At 43.7% G+C, this 18,442-nt stretch overlaps 1 long non-coding RNA gene across 2 annotated transcripts in view; it reads left to right on the top strand.

Moving 5' to 3' along the window:
- LOC307181164 overlaps positions 1-18,442 on the top strand; it is a 245,610-nt gene that overhangs the window by 157,557 nt on the left and 69,611 nt on the right. The window contains exons 2-3 of one of the 2 annotated variants that reach the window (XR_013826054.1): positions 4,989-5,066; positions 13,246-13,267. This is a non-coding gene — a long non-coding RNA (uncharacterized lncRNA). Of the gene's footprint in view, positions 1-4,988; positions 5,067-13,245; positions 13,268-18,442 lie in introns of those variants that run through there. The other variant, XR_013826053.1, reaches the window with a different exon arrangement.

Genomic DNA, 18,442 nt, shown 5'->3' with positions numbered 1-18,442 from the left:
ATTTCGTTGAGCAAGGAGTAGCTCTTGTCTATTCCATATTTGGCTTAAGGAACTTTATCTGTGCTCATTTCAATCTCTGGTTTCATGCAGCACCCCAGCTCACCTTTCCCCTTAAGCAAGCATAAGTTGGTTTTCTAAATTTGAGACACTGTTCTGTTCTGTAATTCAGTTCCTGTGTAGCCAAGTTTACATTCCGTGTATTACTGATATCTTATGATGTTTCTTTTTCTGTGTGACTTATTTCAGTTAGAATCATCATACCTGAATCCACTCATTGTGCTGCTAAGGGCCTGATGACACAGATTTCATTGCTGAGTGATATTGCTTTGTAAGTAAATACCACAACTTCTTTATCCATTTTTCACTTTCTGCGATGTTGAACTTGTACTGTAAACGAGTTTCTTGTAAACAGAGGCGTCCCAAACTTTGGGGTGGCTGTGTCTTTTTGATTTTAATTTCACTAAGCTATAGGACCATAAGTGGAAGTGCCTTAGGCTCTGTTGCTTTGTTTTTTAGATGTTTCAGGAAACACCATACACTTCTCCCAAGTGTCTGTTGGCAATTTACATCCCGCCCATCAGCATAACAAGGCTCCCAGTTCTCCATGGCCTGTCCTGCCTTTCTGGATTTTACACTTTTTTCAGATGGCCCTTTTGACCGGGGGGAAGTGAGACTTCATTGTAGTGCAGATTTCCTTTGCAAGCTTGCTTGGTTGGCCAAAAAGGGCGTATGCGTTTTTTCCTGAATATATTCAGGAAAAAACGCATACACCCTTTTTGGCCAAGTGCATCATTGTGGACGTTCTGCCTCTTTTCCTATGCTTTCAATGCAATTCCAGTCTACCTCCTGAAATCGGTTTCCTGCAATTCTGCCCCGCTTTCAAGTCCTCTTGGCAGCCTTACTTCAGTATATTTTTGGACGATAGCTGTCATTTATAACTCTGCAGGTTTGTGAATTACAGTGCCCCTGAGCTCCTTTCTTCAACTCGCTTTCTTGTGACCTGGCCGCAACACCGCAAGATGTCTTCAGGCCCTAATCTGGTTCCGGCACGGCACGCTGAGCCTTTGGTTAATTCCTCTTCCTGGTGGGAAATGAGAGTTAAATTTGCCCGTCCAGACACCTCCAGCTAGTCTCTCATTGGTTCTCGCTATTCCTGTTCATCTTCCACAGAAACTGCAAACTGGGCCAAACAGGAGGTTAAAGGGACTGACTCTCCAAGTGGGGAGAGTGTTAGTAAAGCGTCTGGAATGTTGCACCCGAGTACCAGGGTACGAAAACTGAGACATATTTGAACACGTCTCCCGATCACATGGTTGATCATACTCTCGGTTCCACATGCATGTTTTACCTGAAGGAAGAATACCTTAAACTTGGGTAGTTGAAACCCGTGGAATGGGTACCATGCAATATGATTTCAAAGGGTCTTCATTTGCTCACGAACCTCTCCAATCCTATCACTGCTGCGTTTATGCCCCTGTACACATGCTTGATTCTCTTTTGGAGACATAGCAATCCATAGGTTTTAAGATACTTACTAGTCAGGTACATTCTTAGGCGTTTAATATGCGGTGTTGAGTCCATTTCGTTGAGCAAGGAGTAGCTCTTGTCTATTCCATATTTGGCTTAAGGAACTTTATCTGTGCTCATTTCAATCTCTGGTTTTATGCAGCACCCCAACTCACCTTTCCCCTTAAGCAAGCATAAGTTGGTTTTCTAAATTTGAGACCCTGTTCTGTTCTGTAATTCAGTTCCTGTGTAGCCAAGTTTACATTCCGTGTATTACTGATATCTTATGATGTTTCTTTTTCTGTGTGACTTATTTCAGTTAAAATCACCATACCCGAATCCACTCATTATGCTGCTACGGGCCTGGTGACATAGATTTCATTGCTGAGTGATATTGTTTGTACATGAGTCCCACAACTTCTTTATCCATTTTTCACTTTCTGTGATATTGAACTTGTATGGTAAATGAGGTTCTTGTAAACAGAGGCGTCCCAAACTTTGGGGTGGCTGTGTCTTTTTGATTTTAATTTCCCTAAGCTATAGGACCATAAGTGGAAGTGCCCTAGGCTCTGTTGCTTAGTTTTTTAGATGTTTCAGGAAACACCATACAGTTCTCCGGAGTGGCGGTTGGCAATTTACATCCCGCCCATCAGCATAACAAGGCTCCTAGTTCTCCATGTCCTGTCCTGCCTTTCTGGATTTTACACTTTTTTCAGATGGCCCTTTTGACCGGGGGGAAGTGAGACTTCATTGTAGTGCAGATTTCATTTGCAAGCTTGCTTGGTTGGCCAAAAAGGGCGTATGCGTTTTTTCCTGAATATATTCAGGAAAAAACGCATACGCCCTTTTTGGCCAAGTGCATCACTGTGGACGTTCTGCCTCTTTTCCTATGCTTTCAATGCAATTCCTGTCTACCTCCTGAAATCGGTTTCCTGCAATTCTGCCCCTCTTTCAAGTCCTCTTGGCCGCCTTACTTCAGTCTATTTTTGGACGATAGCTGTCATTTATAACTCTGCAGGTTTGTGAATTACAGTGCCCCTGCGCTCCTTTCTTCAACTCGCTTTCTTGTGAGCTGGCCGCAACACCGCAGGATGCCTTCAGGCCCTAATGTGGTTCCGGCATGGCACACTGAGCCTTTGGTTAATTCCTGTTCCTGGTGGGAAATGAGAGTTAAATTTGCCCGTTCAGACACCTCCAGGTAGTCTCTCATTGTTTCTCGATATTCCTGTTCATCTTCCGCAGAAATTGCAAACTGGGGCAAACAGGAGGTTAAAGGCACTGACTCTCCAAGTAGGGAGAGTTTTAGTAAAGCATCTGGAATGTTGCACACGAGTACCAGTGGAGGAAAACTGAGACATATTTGAACACGTCTCCCATTCACACGGTTGATCATACTCTGGGTTCCACATGCATGTTTTAGCTGAAGGAAGAATACCTTAAACCTGGAGAGTTGAGACCCGTGTAATGGGTACCATGCAATATGACTTCAAAGGGTCTTCATTTGCTCACCGAACCTCTCCAATCCTATCACTGCTGCGTTTATGCCCCTGTACACACGCTTGATTCTCTTTTGGAGACATAGCAATCCATAGGTTTTAAGATACTTACTAGTCAGGTACATTCTTAGGCGTTTAATATGGGGTGTTGAGTCCATTTCGTTGAGCAAGGAGTAGCTCTTGTCTATTCCATATTTGGCTTAAGGAACTTTATCTGTGCTCATTTCAATCTCTGGTTTTATGCAGCACCCCAACTCACCTTTAGCCTTAAGCAAGCATAAGTTGGTTTTCTAAGTTTGAGACCTTGTTCTGTTCTGTAATTCAGTTCCTGTGTAGCCAAGTTTACATTCCGTGTATTACTGATATCTTATGATGTTTCTTTTTCTGGGTGACTTATTTCAGTTAGAATCATCATACCTGAATCCACTCATTGTGCTGCTAAGGGCCTGATGACACAGATTTCATTGCTGAGTGATATTGCTTTGTAAGTAAATACCACAACTTCTTTATCCATTTTTCACTTTCTGCGATATTGAACTTGTACTGTAAACGAGGTTCTTGTAAACAGAGACGTTCCAAACTTTGGGGTGGCTGTGTCTTTTTGATTTTAATTTCCCTAAGCTATAGGACCATAAGTGGAAGTGCCCTAGGTTCTGTTGCTTTGTTTTTTAGATGTTTCAGGAAACACCATACACTTCTCCCGAGTGGTTGTTGGCAATTTACATCCCGCCCATCAGCATAACAAGGCTCCCAGTTCTCCATGGCCTGTCCTGCCTTTCTGGATTTTACACTTTTTTCAGATGGCCCTTTTGACCGGGGAGAAGTGAGACTTCATTGTAGTGCAGATTTCCTTTGCAAGCTTGCTTGGTTGGCCAAAAAGGGCGTATGCGTTTTTTCCTGAATATATTCAGGAAAAAACGCATACGCCCTTTTTAGCCAAGTGCATCATTGTGGACGTTCTGCCTCTTTTCCTATGCTTTCAATGCAATTCCAGTCTACCTCCTGAAATCGGTTTCCTTCAATTCTGCTCCGCTTTCAAGTCCTCTTGGCAGCCTTACTTCAGTATATTTTTGGACGATAGCTGTCATTTATAACTCTGCAGGTTTGTGAATTACAGTGCCCCTGAGCTCCTTTCTTCAACTCGCTTTCTTTTGAGCTGGCCGCAACACCGCAGGCTGGCTTCAGGCCCTAATGTGGTTCCGGTACGGCACGCTGAGCCTTTGGTTATTTCCTCTTCCTGGTGGGAAATGAGAGTTAAATTTGCCCGTCCAGACACCTCCAGCTAGCCTCTCATTGGTTCTCGCTATTCCTGTTCATCTTCCGCAGAAATTGCAAACTGTGCCAAACAGGAGGTTAAAGGCGCTGACTCTCCAAGTGGGGAGAGTGTTAGTAAAGCGTCTGGAATGTTGCACCCAAGTACCAGGGGAGGAAAACTGAGACATATTTGAACACGTTTCCCGATCACATGGTTGATCATACTCTAGGTTCCACATGCATGTTTTAGCTGAAGGAAGAATACCTAAAACCTGGGTAGTTGAAACCCGTGGAATGGGTACCATGCAATATGACTTCAAAGGGTCTTCATTTGCTCACCGAACCTCTCCAATCCTATCACTGCTGCGTTTATGCCCCTGTACACATGCTTGATTCTCTTTTGGAGACATAGCAATCCATAGGTTTTAAGATACTTACTAGTCAGGTACATTCTTAGGCGTTTAATATGGGGTGTTGAGTCCATTTTGTTGAGCAAGGAGTAGCTCTTGTCTATTCCATATTTGGCTTAAGGAACTTTATCTGTGCTCATTTCAATCTCTGGTTTTATGCAGCACCCCAACTCACCTTTAGCCTTAAGCAAGCATAAGTTGGTTTTCTAAATTTGAGACCCTGTTCTGTTCTGTAATTCAGTTCCTGTGTAGCCAAGTTTCCATTCCGTGTATTACTGATATCTTATGATGTTTCTTTTTCTGTGTGACTTATTTCATTTAGAATCATCATACCTGAATCCACTCATTGTGCTGCTAAGGGCCTGATGACATAGATTTCATTGCTGAGTGATATTGCTTTGTAAGTGAATACCACAACTTCTTTATCCATTTTTCACTTTCTGCGATGTTGAACTTGTACTGTAAACGAGGTTCTTGTAAACAGAGCCGTTCCAAACGTTGGGGTGGCTGTGTCTTTTTCATTTTAATTTCCCTAAGCTATAGGTCCATAAGTGGAAGTGCCCTAGGCTCTGTTGCTCTGTTTTTTAGATGTTTCAGGAAACACCATACATTTCTCCCAAGTGTCTGTTGGCAATTTACATCCCGCCCATCAGCATAACAAGGCTCCCAGTTCTCAATGGCCTGTTGCCTTTCTGGATTTTACACTTTTTTCAGATGGCCCTTTTGACCGGGGGGAAGTGAGACTTCATTGTAGTGCAGATTTCCTTTGCAAGCTTGCTTGGTTGGCCAAAAAGGGCGTATGCGTTTTTTCCTGAATATATTCAGGAAAAAATGCATACGTCCTTTTTGGCCAAGTGCATCATTGTGGACTTTCTGCCTCTTTTCCTATGCTTTCAATGCAATTCCAGTCTACCTCCTGAAATCGGTTTCCTGCAATTCTGCTCCACTTTCAAGTCCTCTTGGCAGCCTTACTTCAGTATATTTTTGGACGATAGCTGTCATTTATAACTCTGCAGGTTTGTGAATTACAGTGCCCCTGAGCTCCTTTCTTCAACTCGCTTTCTTTTGAGCTGGCCGCAACACCGCAGGATGGCCTCATTGTGCCAATCGGTTTCCTGCAATTCTACCCCACTTTCAAGTCCTCTTGGCAGCCTTACTTCAGTCTATTTTTGGACGATAGCTGTCATTTATAACTCTGCTGGTTTGTGAATTGCAGTGCCCCTGAGCTCCTTTCTTCAACTCGCTTTCTTGTGACCTGGCCGCAACACCGCAGGATGGCTTCAGGCCATAATCTGGTTCCGGCACGGCATGCTGAGCCTTTGGTTAATTCCTCTTCCTGGTGGGAAATGAGAGTTAAATTTGCCCGTCCAGACACCTCCAGCTAGCCTCTCATTGGTTCTCGATATTCCTGTTCATCTTCCGCAGAAATTGCAAACTGGGCCAAACAGGAGGTTAAAGGGACTGACTCTCCAAGTGGGGAGAGTGTTAGTAAAGCGTCTGGAATGTTGCACCCGAGTACCAGGGGAGGAAAACTGAGACATATTTGAACACGTCTCCCGTTCACATGGTTGATCATACTCTGGGTTCCACATGCATGTTTTAGCTGAAGGAAGAATACCTTAAACCTGGAGAGTTGAGACCCGTGTAATGGGTACCATGCAATATGACTTCAAAGGGTCTTCATTTGCTCACCGAACCTCTCCAATCCTATCACTGCTGCGTTTATGCCCCTGTACACACGCTTGATTCTCTTTTGGAGACCTAGCAATACATAGGTTTTAAGATACTTACTAGTCAGGTACATTCTTAGGCGTTTAATATGGGGTTTTGAGTCCATTTCGTTGAGCAAGGAGTAGCTCTTGTCTATTCCATATTTGGCTTAAGGAACTTCAACTGTGCTCATTTCAATCTCTGGTTTTATGCAGCACCCCAACTCACCTTTCCCCTTAAGCAAGCATAAGTTGGTTTTCTAAATTTGAGACCCTGTTCTGTTTTGGAATGCAGTTCCTGTGTAGCCAAGTTTACATTCCGTGTATTAGTGATATCTTATGATGTTTCTTTTTCTGTGTGACTTATTTCAGTTAGAATCATCATACCTGAATCCACTCATTATGCGGCTACGGGCCTGATGACATAGATTTCATTGCTGAGTGATACTGCATTGTACGTAAGTACCACAAGTTCTTTATCCATTTTTCACTTTCTGTGATATTGAACTTGTACGGTAAACGAGGTTCTTGTAAACGGAGGCGTCCCAAACTTTGGGGTGGCTGTGTCTTTTTGATTTTAATTTCCCTAAGCTATAGGACCATAAGTGGAAGTGCCCTAGGCTCTGTTGCTTTGTTTTTTAGATGTTTCAGGAAACACCATACACTTCTCCTGAGTGTCTGTTGGCAATTTACATCCCGCCCATCAGCATAACAAGGCTCCCAGTTCTCCATGGCCTGTCCTGCCTTTCTGGATTTTACACTTTTTTCAGATGGCCCTTTTTACCGGGGAGAAGTGAGACTTCATTGTAGTGCAGATTTCCTTTGCAAGTTTGCTTCGTTGGCCAAAAAGGGCGTATGCGTTTTTTCCTGAATATATTCAGGAAAAAACGCATACGCCCTTTTTGGCCAAGTGCATCATTGTGGACGTTCTGCCTCTTTTCCTATGCTTTCAATGCAATTCCAGTCTACCTCCTGAAATCGGTTTCCTGCAATTCTGCCCTGCTTTCAAATCCTCTTGGCAGCCTTACTTCAGTCTATTTTTGGACGATAGCTGTCATTTATAACTCTGCAGGTTTGTGAATTACAGTGCCCCTGAGCTCCTTTCTTCAACTCGCTTTCTTGTGACCTGGCCGCAACACCGCAGGATGTCTTCAGGCCCTAATCTGGTTCTGGCACGGCACGCTGAGCCTTTGGTTAATTCCTCTTCCTGGTGGGAAATGAGAGTTAAATTTGCCCATCCAGACACCTCCAGCTAGCCTCTCATTGGTTCTCGCTATTCCTGTTCATCTTCCACAGAAATTGCAAACTGGGCCAAACAGGAGGTTAAAGGGACTGACTCTCCAAGTGGGGAGAGTGCTAGTAAAGCGTCTGGAATGTTGCACCCGAGTACCAGGGTACGAAAACTGAGACATATTTGAACACGTCTCCCGATCACATGGTTGATCATACTCTAGGTTCCACATGCATGTTTTAGCTGAAGGAAGAATACCTTAAACCTGGGTAGTTGAAACCCGTGGAATGGGTACCATGCAATATGACTTCAAAGGGTCTTCATTTGCTCACGAACCTCTCCAATCCTATCACTGCTGCGTTTATGCCCCTGTACACATGCTTGATTCTCTTTCGGAGACATAGCAATCCCTAGGTTTTAAGATACTTACTAGTCAGGTACATTCTTAGGCGTTTAATATGCGGTGTTGAGTCCATTTCTTTGAGCAAGGAGTAGCTCTTGTCTATTCCATATTTGGCTTAAGGAACTCTATCTGTGCTCATTTCAATCTCTGGCTTTATGCAGCACCCCAACTCACCTTTCCCCTTAAGCAGGCATAAGTTAGTTTTCTAAATTTGAGACCCTGTTCTGTTCTGTAATTCAGTTCCTGTGTAGCCAAGTTTACATTCCGTGTATTACTGATATCTTATGATGTTTCTTTTTCTGTGTGACTTATTTCAGTTAGAATCATCATACCTGAATCCACTCATTGTGCTGCTAAGGGCCTGATGACATAGATTTCATTGCTGAGTGATATTGCTTTGTAAGTAAATACCACAACTTCTTTATCCATTTTTCACTTTCTGCGATGTTGAACTTGTACTGTAAACGAGGTTCTTGTAAACAGAGCCGTTCCAAACTTTGGGGTGGCTGTGTCTTTTTGATTTTAATTTCCCTAAGCTATAGGACCATAAGTGGAAGTGCCCTAGGTTCTGTTGCTTTGTTTTTTAGTTGTTTCAAGAAACACCATACAATTCTCCCAAGTGGTTCTTGGCAATTTACATCCCGCCCATCAGCATAACAAGGCTCCCAGTTCTCCATGGCCTGTCCTGCCTTTCTGGATTTTACAATTTTTTCAGATAGCCCTTTTGACCGGGTGGAAGAGAGACTTCATTGTAGTGCAGATTTCCTTTGCAAGCTTGCTTGGTTGCCAAAAAGGGCGTATGCGTTTTTTCCTGAATATATTCAGGAAAAAACGCATACGCCCTTTTTGGCCAAGTGCATCATTGTGGACGTTCTGCCTCTTTTCCTATGCTTTCAATGCAACTCCAGTCTACCTCCTGAAATCGGTTTCCTGCAATTCTGCCCCGCTTTCAAGTCCTCTTGGCAGCCTTACTTCAGTGTATTTTTGGACGATAGCTGTCATTTATAACTCTGCAGGTTTGTGAATTACAGTGCCCCTGAGCTCCTTTCTTCAACTCGCTTTCTTGTGACCTGGCCGCAACACCGCAGGATGGCTTCAGGCCCTAATCTGGTTCCGGCCCGGCATGCTGAGCCTTTGGTTAATTCCTCTTCCTGGTGGGAAATGAGAGTTAAATTTGCCCGTCCAGACACCTCCAGCTAGCCTCTCATTGGTTCTCGCTATTCCTGTTCATCTTCTGCAGAAATTGCAAACTGGGCCAAACAGGAGGTTAAAGGGACTGACTCTCCAAGTGGGGAGAGTGTTAGTAAAGCGTCTGGAATGTTGCACCCGAGTACCAGGGGAGGAAAACTGAGACATATTTGAACACGTCTCCCGTTCACATGGTTGATCATACTCTGGGTTCCACATGCATGTTTTAGCTGAAGGAAGAATACCTTAAACCTGGGTAGTTGAAACCCGTGGAATGGGTACCATGCAATATGACTTCAAAGGGTCTTCATTTGCTCACCGAACCTCTCCAGTCCTATTACTGCTGCGTTTATGCCCCTGTACACACGCTTGATTCTCTTTTGGAGACATAGCAAACCATAGGTTTTAAGATACTTACTAGTCATGTACATTCTTAGGCGTTTAATATGGGGTTTTGAGTCCATTTCGTTGAGCAAGGAGTAGCTCTTGTCTATTCCATATTTGGCTTAAGGAACTTTATCTGTGCTCATTTCAATCTCTGGTTTTATGCAGCACCCCAACTCACCTTTCCCTTAAGCAAGCATAAGTTGGTTTTCTAAATTTGAGACCCTGTTCTGTTTTGGAATGCAGTTCCTGTGTAGCCAAGTTTACATTCCGTGTATTAGTGATATCTTATGATGTTTCTATTTCTGTGTGACTTATTTCAGTTAGAATCATCATACCTGAATCCACTCATTGTGCTGCTAAGGGCCTGATGACACAGATTTCATTGCTGAGTGATATTGCTTTGTAAGTAAATACCACAACTTCTTTATCCATTTTTCACTTTCTGCGATGTTGAACTTGTACTGTAAACGAGGTTCTTGTAAACAGAGCCGTTCCAAACTTTGGGGTGGCTGTGTCTTTTTCATTTTAATTTCCCTAAGCTATAGGACCATAAGCGGAAGTGCCCTAGGCTCTGTTGCTTTGTTTTTAGATGTTTCAGGAAACACCATACACTTCTCCGGAGTGTCTGTTGGCAATTTACATCCCGCCCATCAGCATAACAAGGCTCCCAGTTCTCCATGGCCTGTCCTGCCTTTCTGGATTTTACATTTTTTTCAGATGGCCCTTTTGACCGGGGGGAAGTGAGACTTCATTGTAGTGCAGATTTCCTTTGCAAGCTTGCTTGGTTGGCCAAAAAGGGCGTATGCGTTTTTTCCTGAATATATTCAGGAAAAAACGCATACGCCCTTTTTGGCCAAGTGCATCATTGTGGACGTTCTGCCTCTTTTCCTATGCTTTCAATGCAATTCCAGTCTACCTCCTGAAATCGGTTTCCTGCAATTCTGCCCTGCTTTCAAGTCCTCTTGGCAGCCTTACTTCAGTCTATTTTTGGACGATAGCTGTCATTTATAACTCTGCAGGTTTGTGAATTACAGTGCCCCTGAGCTCCTTTCTTCAACTCGCTTTCTTTGAGCTGGCCGCAACACCGCAGGATGGCTTCAGGCCCTAATCTGGTTCCGGTACGGCATGCTGAGCCTTTGGTTATTTCCTCTTCCTGGTGGGAAATGAGAGTTAAATTTGCCCGTCCAGACACCTCCAGCTAGCCTCTCATTGGTTCTCTCTATTCCTGTTCATCTTCCGCAGAAATTGCAAACTGTGCCAAACAGGAGGTTAAAGGCGCTGACTCTCCAAGTGGGGAGAGTGTTAGTAAAGCGTCTGGAATGTTGCACCCGAGTACCAGGGTACGAAAACTGAGACATATTTGAACACGTCTCCCGATCACATGGTTGATCATACTCTGGGTTCCACATGCATGTTTTAGCTGAAGGAAGAATACCTAAAACCTGGGTAGTTGAAACCCGTGGAATGGGTACCATGCAATATGACTTCAAAGGGTCTTCATTTGCTCACCGAACATCTCCATCCTATCACTGCTGCCTTTATGCCCCTGTACACATGCTTGATTCTCTTTCGGAGACATAGCAATCCATAGGTTTTAAGATACTTACTAGTCAGGTACATTCTTAGGCGTTTAATATGCGGTGTTGAGTCCATTTCGTTGAGCTAGGAGTAGCTCTTGTCTATTCCATATTTGGCTTAAGGAACTTTATCTGTGCTCATTTCAATCTCTGGTTTTATGCAGCACCCCATCTCACCTTTCCCCTTAAGCAAGCATAAGTTGGTTTTCTAAATTTGAGAACCTGTTCTGTTCTGTAATTCAGTTCCTGTGTAGCCAAGTTTACATTCCGTGTATTACTGATATCTTATGATGTTTCTTTTTCTGTGTGACTTATTTCAGTTAGAATCATCGTACCTGAATCCACTCATTATGCTGCTACGGGCCTGATGACATAGATTTCATTGCTGAGTGATACTGCATTGTACGTAACTACCACAAGTTCTTTATCCATTTTTCACTTTCTGTGATATTGAACTTGTACGGTAAACGAGGTTCTTGTAAACAGAGGCGTCCCAAACTTTGGGGTGGCTGTGTCTTTTTGATTTTAATTTCCCTAAGCTATAGGACCATAAGTGGAAGTGCCCTAGGCTCTGTTGCTTTGTTTTTTAGATGTTTCAGGAAACACCATACACTTCTCCCGATTGTCTGTTGGCAATTTACATCCCGCCCATCAGCATAACAAGGCTCCCAGTTCTCCATGGCCTGTCCTGCCATTCTGGATTTTACACTTTTTTCAGATGGCCCTTTTGACCGGGGGGAAGTGAGACTTCATTGTAGTGCAGATTTCCTTTGCAAGTTTGCTTGGTTGGCCAAAAAGGGCGTATGCGTTTTTTCCTGAATATATTCAGGAAAAAACGCATACGTCCTTTTTGGCCAAGTGCATCATTGTGGACGTTCTGCCTCTTTTCCTATGCTTTCAATGCAATTCCAGTCTACCTCCTGAAATCGGTTTCCTGCAATTCTGCTCCGCTTTCAAGTCCTCTTGGCAGCCTTACTTCAGTATATTTTTGGACGATAGCTGTCATTTATAACTCTGCAGGTCTGTGAATTACAGTGCCCCTGAGCTCCTTTCTTCAACTCGCTTTCTTTTGAGCTGGCCGCAACACCGCAGGATGGCATCATTGTGCCAATCGGTTTCCTGCAATTCTGCCCCGCTTTCAAGTCCTCTTGGCAGCCTTACTTCAGTCTATTTTTGGACGATAGCTGTCATTTATAACTCTGCAGGTTTGTGAATTACAGTGCTCCTGAGCTCCTTTCTTTAACTCGCTTTCTTGTGAGCTGGCCGCAACACCGCAGGATGTCTTCAGGCCCTAATCTGGTTCTGGCACGGCACGCTGAACCTTTGGTTAATTCCTCTTCCTGGTGGGAAATGAGAGTTAAATTTGCCCGTCCAGACACCTCCAGCTAGCCTCTCATTGGTTCTCGATATTCCTGTTCATCTTCCGCAGAAATTGCAAACTGGGCCAAACAGGAGGTTAAAGGCGCTGACTCTCCAAGTGGGGAGAGTGTTAGTAAAGCGTCTGGAATGTTGCACCCTTGTACCAGGGGAGGAAAACTGAGACATATTTGAACACGTCTCCCGTTCACATGGTTGATCATACTTGGGTTCCACATGCATGTTTTAGCTGAAGGAAGAATACCTTAAACCTGGAGAGTTAAGACCCGTGTAATGGGTACCGTGCAATATGACTTCAAAGGGTCTTCATTTGTTCACCGAACCTCTCCAATCCTATCACTGCTGCGTTTATGCCCCTGTACACATGCTTGATTCTCTTTCGGAGACATAGCAATCCATAGGTTTTAAGATACTTACTAGTCAGGTACATTCTTTGGCGTTTAATATGCGGTGTTGAGTCCATTTCGTTGAGCAAGGAGTAGCTCTTGTCTATTCCATATTTGGCTTAAGGAAATTTATCTGTGCTCATTTCAATCTCTGGTTTTATGCAGCACCCCAACTCACCTTTCCCCTTAAGCAAGCATAAGTTGGTTTTCTAAATTTGAGACCCTGTTCTGTTCTGTAATTCAGTTCCTGTGTAGCCAAGTTTACATTCCGTGTATTACTGATATCTTATGATGTTTCTTTTTCTGTGTGACTTATTTCAGTTAGAATCATCATACCTGAATCCACTCATTGTGCTGCTAAGGGCCTTGTGACACAGATTTCATTGCTGAGTGATATTGCTTTGTAAGTAAATACCACAACTTCTTTATCCATTTTTCACTTTCTGCGATGTTGAACTTGTACTGTAAACGAGGTTCTTGTAAACAGAGCCGTTTCAAACTTTGGTGTGGCTGTGTCTTTTTGATTTTAATTTCCCTAAGCTATAGGACCATAAGTGGAAGTGCCCTAGGCTCTGTTGCTTTGTTTTTTAGATGTTTCAGGAAACACCATACACTTCTCCCAAGTGTCTGTTGGCAATTTACATCCCGCCCATCAGCATAACAAGGCTCCCAGTTCTCAATGGCCTGTCCTGCCTTTCTGGATTTTACACTTTTTTCAGATGGCCCTTTTGACAGGGGGGAAGTGAGACTTCATTGTAGTGCAGATTTCCTTTGCAAGCTTGCTTGGTTGGCCAAAACGGGCGTATGCGTTTTTTCCTGAATATATTCAGGAAAAAACGCATACGCCCTTCTTGGCCAAGTGCATCATTGTGGACGTTCTGCCTCTTTTCCTATGCTTTCAATGCAATTCCAGTCTACCTCCTGAAATCGGTTTCCTGCAATTCTGCCCCGCTTTCAAGTCCTCTTGGCAGCCTTACTTCAGTCTATTTTTGGATGATAGCTGTCATTTATAACTCTGCAGGTTTGTGAATTACAGTGCCCCTGAGCTCCATTCTTCAACTGGCTTTCTTGTGAGCTGGCCGCAACACCGCAGGATGGCTTCAGGCCCTAATCTGGTTCCAGCACGGCATGCTGAGCCTTTGGTTAATTCCTCTTCCTGGTGGGAAATGAGAGTTAAATTTGCCCGTCCAGACACCTCCAGCTAGCCTCTCATTGGTTCTCGCTATTCCTGTTCATCTTCCGCAGAAATTGCAAACTGGGCCAAACAGGAGGTTAAAGGGACTGACTCTCCAAGTCGGGAGAGTGTTAGTAAAGCGTCTGGAATGTTGCACCCGAGTACCAGGGGAGGAAAACTGAGACATATTTGAACACGTCTCCCGTTCACATGGTTGATCATACTCTGGGTTCCACATGCATGTTTTAGCTGAAGGAAGAATACCTTAAACCTGGGTAGTTGAGACCGGTGTAATGGGTACCATGCAATATGACTTCAAAGGGTCTTCATTTGCTCACCGAACCTCTCCAATCCTATCACTGCTGCGTTTATGCCCCTGTACACACGCTTGATTCTCTTTTGGAGACATAGCAATCCATAGGTTTTAAGATACTTACTAGTCAGGTACATTCTTAGGCGTTTAATATGGGGTTTTGAGTCCATTTCGTTGAGCAAGGAGTAGCTCTTGTCTATTCCATATTTGGCTTAAGGAACTTTATCTGTGCTCATTTCAATCTCTGGTTTTATGCAGCACCCCAACTCACCTTTCCCCTTAAGCAAGCATAAGTTGGTTTTCTAAATTTGAGACCCTGTTCTGTTTTGGAATGCAGTTCCTGTGTAGCCAAGTTTACATTCCGTGTATTAGTGATATCTTATGATGTTTCTTTTTCTGTGTGACTTATTTCAGTTAGAATCATCGTACCTGAATCCACTCATTATGCTGCTAAGGGCCTGATGACATAGATTTCATTGCTGAGTGATACTGCATTGTACGTAAGTACCACAAGTTCTTTATCCATTTTTCACTTTCTGTGATATTGAACTTGTACGGTAAACGAGGTTCTTGTAAACAGAGGCGTCCCAAACTTTGGGGTGGCTGTGTCTTTTTGATTTTAATTTCCCTAAGCTATAGGACCATAAGTGGAAGTGCCCTAGGCTCTGTTGCTTTGTTTTTTAGATGTTTCAGGAAACACCATACACTTCTCCTGAGTGTCTGTTGGCAATTTACATCCCGCCCATCAGCATAACAAGGCTCCCAGTTCTCCATAGCCTGTCCTGCCTTTCTGGATTTTACACTTTTTTCAGATGGCCCTTTTGACCGGGGGAAGTGAGACTTCATTGTAGTGCAGATTTCCTTTGCAAGTTTGCTTGGTTGGCCAAAAAGGGCGTATGCGTTTTTTCCTGAATATATTCAGGAAAAAACGCATACGCCCTTTTTGGCCAAGTGCATCATTGTGGACGTTCTGCCTCTTTTCCTATGCTTTCAATGCAATTCCAGTCTACCTCCTGAAATCGGTTTCCTGCAATTCTGCCCCGCTTTCAAGTCCTCTTGGCAGCCTTACTTCAGTCTATTTTTGGACGATAGCTGTCATTTATAACTCTGCAGGTTTGTGAATTACAGTGCCCCTGAGCTCCTTTCTTCAACTCGCTTTCTTTTGAGCTGGCCGCAACACCGCAGGATGGCTTCAGGCCCTAATCTGGTTCCGGTACGGCACGCTAAGCCTTTGGTTATTTCCTCTTCCTGGTGGGAAATGAGAGTTAAATTTGCCCGTCCAGACACCTCCAGCTAGCCTCTCATTGGTTCTCTCTATTCCTGTTCATCTTCGGCAGAAATTGCAAACTGTGCCAAACAGGAGGTTAAAGGCGCTGACTCTCCAAGTGGGGAGAGTGTTAGTAAAGCGTCTGGAATGTTGCACCCGAGTACCAGGGTACGAAAACTGAGACATATTTGAACACGTCTCCCGATCACATGGTTGATCATACTCTGGGTTCCACATGCATGTTTTAGCTGAAGGAAGAATACCTTAAACCTGGAGAGTTAAGACCCGTGGAATGGGTACCATGCAATAAGACTTCAAAGGGTCTTCATTTGCTCACCGAACCTCTCCAATCCTATCACTGCTGCGTTTATGCCCCTGTACACATGCTTGATTCTCTTTCGGAGACATAGCAATCCATAGGTTTTAAGATACTTACTAGTCAGGTACATTCTTAGGCGTTTAATATGCGGTGTTGAGTCCATTTCGTTGAGCAAGGAGTAGCTCTTGTCTATTCCATATTTGGCTTAAGGAACTTTATCTGTGCTCATTTCAATCTCTGGTTTTATGCAGCACCCCAACTCACCTTTCCCCTTAAGCAAGCATAAGTTGGTTTTCTAAATTTGGGACCCTGTTCTATTTTGGAATGCAGTTCCTGTGTAGCCAAGTTTACATTCCGTGTATTAGTGATATCTTATGATGTTTCTTTTTCTGTGTGACTTATTCCAGTTAGAATCATCGTACCTGAATCCACTCATTATGCTGCTACGGGCCTGATGACATAGATTTCATTGCTGAGTGATACTGCATTGTACGTAAGTACCACAAGTTCTTTATCCATTTTTCACTTTCTGTGATATTGAACTTGTACGGTAAACGAGGTTCTTGTAAACGGAGGCGTCCCAAACTTTGGGGTGGCTGTGTCTTTTTGATTTTAATTTCCCTAAGCTATAGGACCATAAGCGGAAGTGCCCTAGGCTCTGTTGCTTAGTTTTTAGATGTTTCAGGAAACACCATACACTTCTCCCAAGTGGTTCTTGGCAATTTACATCCCGCCCATCAGCATAACAAGGCTCCCAGTTCTCCATGGCCTGTCCTGCCTTTCTGGATTTTACACTTTTTTCAGATGGCCCTTTTGACCGGGGGGAAGTGAGACTTCATTGTAGTGCAGATTTCCTTTGCAAGCTTGCTTGGTTGGCCAAAAAGGGCGTATGCGTTTTTTCCTGAATATATTCAGGAAAAAACGCATACGCCCTTTTTGGCCAAGTGCATCATTGTGGACGTTCTGCCTCTTTTCCTATGCTTTCAATGCAATTCCAGTCTACCTCCTGAAATCGGTTTCCTGCAATTCTGCCCCGCTTTCAAGTCCTCTTGGCAGCCTTACTTCAGTCTATTTTTGGACGATAGCTGTCATTTATAACTCTGCAGGTTTGTGAATTACAGTGCCCCTGAGCTCCTTTCTTCAACTCGCTTTCTTGTGACCTGGCCGCAACACCGCAGGATGGCTTCAGGCCCTAATCTGGTTCCGGCCTGGCATGCTGAGCCTTTGGTTAATTCCTCTTCCTGGTGGGAAATGAGAGTTAAATTTGCCCGTCCAGACACCTCCAGCTAGCCTCTCATTGGTTCTCGCTATTCCTGTTCATCTTCCGCAGAAATTGCAAACTGGGCCAAACAGGAGGTTAAAGGGACTGACTCTCCAAGTCGGGAGAGTGTTAGTAAAGCGTCTGGAATGTTGCACCCGAGTACCAGGGTAGGAAAACTGAGACATATTTGAACACGTCTCCCGTTCACATGGTTGATCATACTCTGGGTTCCACATGCATGTTTTAGCTGAAGGAAGAATACCTTAAACCTGGAAAGTTGAGACCCGTGGAATGGGTACCGTGCAATATGACTTCAAAGGGTCTTCATTTGCTCACCGAACCTCTCCAATCCTATCACTGCTGCATTTATGCCCCTGTACACATGCTTGATTCTCTTTCGGAGACATAGCAATCCATAGGTTTTAAGATACTTACTAGTCAGGTACATTCTTAGGCGTTTAATATGCGGTGTTGAGTCCATTTCGTTGAGCAAGGAGTAGCTCTTGTCTATTCCATATTTGGCTTAAGGAACTTTATCTGTGCTCATTTCAATCTCTGGTTTTATGCAGCACCCCAACTCACCTTTCCCCTTAAGCAAGCATAACTTGGTTTTCTAAATTTGAGACCCTGTTCTGTTCTGTAATTCAGTTCCTGTGTAGCCAAGTTTCCATTCCGTGTATTACTGATATCTTATGATGTTTCTTTTTCTGTGTGACTTATTTCACTTAGAATCATCATACCTGAATCCACTCATTGTGCTGCTAAGGGCCTGATGACACAGATTTCATTGCTGAGTGATATTGCTTTGTAAGTAAATACCACAACTTCTTTATCCATTTTTCACTTTCTGCGATGTTGAACTTGTACTGTAAAAGAGGTTCTTGTAAACAGAGGCGTCCCAAACTTTGGGGTGGCTGTGTCTTTTTGATTTTAATTTCCCTAAGCTATAGGACCATAAGTGGAAGTGCCCTAGGTTCTGTTGCTTTGTTTTTTAGATGTTTCAGGAAACACCATACACTTCTCCCGAGTGGTTGTTGGCAATTTACATCCCGCCCATCAGCATAACAAGGCTCCCAGTTCTCCATGGCCTGTCCTGCCTTTCTGGATTTTACACTTTTTTCAGATGGCCCTTTTGACTGGGGGGAAGTGAGACTTCATTGTAGTGCAGATTTCCTTTGCAAGCT

The sequence above is a fragment of the Stenella coeruleoalba genome (assembly GCF_951394435.1).
Source record: "Stenella coeruleoalba genome assembly, contig: scaffold_319, whole genome shotgun sequence".
Lineage (NCBI taxonomy): Eukaryota > Metazoa > Chordata > Mammalia > Artiodactyla > Delphinidae > Stenella > Stenella coeruleoalba.
The sequence above is the reverse complement of the archived record's forward strand: the minus strand, read 5'-3'. Positions and strand labels throughout refer to the sequence as shown.